The sequence below is a fragment of the Phytophthora infestans genome, genomic scaffold, assembly GCF_000142945.1.
Source record: "Phytophthora infestans T30-4 supercont1.3467 genomic scaffold, whole genome shotgun sequence".
Classification (NCBI taxonomy): domain Eukaryota; phylum Oomycota; class Peronosporomycetes; order Peronosporales; family Peronosporaceae; genus Phytophthora; species Phytophthora infestans.
Window position 1 is genome coordinate 1 of NW_003305204.1, and position 2,537 is coordinate 2,537.

Below are 2,537 nucleotides of genomic sequence, written 5' to 3' on the forward strand. Positions count from 1 at the left end.
ATTAAAAAGAGCATCGAAAAAGCAACCCTTAGAACACACTTAAATAAGCGTTTCTAAACGGTTCTCTTTTCATCTTCAATATTATCAAAATTAGAGAACTCCATTCAAAAATACAAGATGCTCGTGTGGTAGTGGCTCGCCACGCATACTAGAAGCAAGATGTTCGGGTGGGACATGCCAGACATCATTTTCTTGCGTTTGGCAAACCCACGCAAAGTCGGTTAACAGCTCAAAAACGGGCTAAAAAGTAGACAGCACCCGGACTTTCCCGGGTGTCACCCCACCCGAGTCCTACCCGAGCTTGAGGCTGCTTAACTTCACAGAGCAGACGGGATATGGTGCTTTCAGCCTAAGATGGCCGTCTACATTTGACTTTGACCGACACACCTATTAGTGTTTATCACTCGTATACATTGGTACAACACATTTACACACTCACATGTCCACATACGTGGCCATAGACTGCACACGATGGCCCCCAATACCCCTTCTGGCCCTCAGAATTGGCTGGGTGGATGGCTACACTTTATATAGTAACAAAACAAAAAGGGGGGTGGTGTGGCGCACTCCAATACAAACGTGTGGCCAGCAGCTCACTCCTACAACGCAGCATACGTATTCTCTCCGATAGGAACCCCACACAGACCGACACCTTCATACACAGCAGTGCAGATAGCCGCCGCACCCCATATTTGCGCATACGCGGCCTGGAAACAATGTTAAACCACCAAAGTGGCCATTTACGACTTGCACAACCATACCTACGCTTCCTATGCGACATGACATGTGCACGTACGCGTCTTAGGCAATATGAACACCTTCGACACCTTCATACATGCACAGCGCGCGCTCCGCTTAAGTACGACACTAACTTGTCATATACATCATGCGTTTCCTCCCGTCACCTTTCATCACCTCCATATTCACACCCATGCGCCGTCACCTTCCTCGCGCCATCACCTTCACCATTTTCACCTCCATATCCGCGCTTCCTCCGCCGTCACCTTCCGCGTACGCGGCCATATTCGCTGCGTTTCCTCGCGCTTCCTGCCTGTTATTAATCCAAGCCAAAAACATCTCCAAACCCATACAATTAGAACAGCAAACAACTTCGCATTTTTTCACAAAGTCCTCAGCTTCATTTTGCATACTTTATCCTAGTCTAATTCCCGCTATTCCGCTCTCTTTAACATACTTAAACTAAGTCTAATTCACGCTACTCTGCTCTCTCTAACATACTTAAACCAAGTCTAATTCGCGCTATTCTGCTCTCTTTAACATACTTAAACCAAGTCTAATTCACGCTATTTCGCTCTCTTTTAACATAGTTAAACCAAGTCTATTTCATGCTATTCCGCTCTCTTTAACATAGTTAAACCAAGTCTTAATTCCCGCCCAATTTCCGCTCATTTTGCTCAATCTTTTTAAACTAGATTAAAACCTCAAACTCATTTCACGGTCATTTCGCTCTCTCTTTAACATACTTAAACCAAGTCTAAATCACGCTATTCGCTCTCTTTTAACATACTTAAACCAAGTCTATTCATGCTATTCCGCTCGTTTTAACATAGTTAAACCAAGTCTATTTTATGCTATTCCGCTCTCTTTAACATAGTTAAACCAAGTCTAATTTACGCTATTTCGCTCTCTTTTAACATAGTTAAACCAAGTCTAATTTACGCTATTTCGCTCTCTTTTAACATACTTAAACCAAGTCTATTTTATGCTATTCCGCTCTCTTTAACATAGTTAAACCAAGTCTAATTCATGCTATTCCGCTTTTTTTTAACATAGTTAAACCAGGTCTAATTCACGCTATTCGCTCTCTTTTAACATACTTAAACCAAGTCTAATTTTACGCCCTGCCGTCTAGCTTGCCCTGTTAAACCCCCATACTAAAATCTCCGATTTTGGCTCAGAAATCATTAGCGCTGGCACTTAGCGATTTTCACGCAAAGTGTTTCTCGCTTTCTGCCTGTTATAAACCCGATACTAAGGTCGCCGAATTTGGCTCGGAAAACAATAGCAGCGGCACTTAGCGATTTTTGCGAACAAACCTCACTAAGCCAAAACAAAGACTTTGACGATCTTAAGCTTAACAGTATTAACTCTCTACCAGCACTTTGACCGGTTACTTTCGCCGCCCCATAGCGAAAGTAAATCACTTTAACGCAGCCTTATTTCGACTGCTTAACTTTATAGTTTTAACATTGCGCGTTTGCAATTGGGGGGAGAAATGTTCATTTCTGAACAAATCAATAGAACAAGGGCTAAATCTCAGCAGATCGTAGTACAAGACTACTCTCATGCTTACAACACCCCGTTCTGTAGTTAAGTCGTCTACAAAGGATTTATCTTTCCCAATATTTGAAATTACAAATCAGCCTACTCTCCACCGCCAGTACTTGACAGGCAGCGGAGTGCGTTGCAATTGTATGATGTTGGGTGTCCAGAAGACACCTATCGCTATTCGCGGCACATCGGGAAAGGTGATTATCGTCTATATCCGAGCATGGATTCTGACTTAGAGGCGTTCA

General features: G+C 43.1%; 2 non-coding genes across 2 annotated transcripts; both read right to left on the reverse strand.

Annotated features, from left to right (window-relative positions):
* Positions 1-244: 244 nt before the first annotated feature.
* On the reverse strand, positions 245-359 carry PITG_33576. Its single transcript, XR_009934967.1, has one exon. It is a non-coding gene; the product is annotated as an 8S ribosomal RNA (ribosomal RNA).
* Positions 360-2,375: 2,016 nt separating this feature from the next.
* Positions 2,376-2,537, reverse strand: PITG_33577 (the record flags this gene model as incomplete). Its single annotated transcript, XR_009934968.1, has 1 exon — positions 2,376-2,537. It is a non-coding gene; the product is annotated as a 28S ribosomal RNA (ribosomal RNA).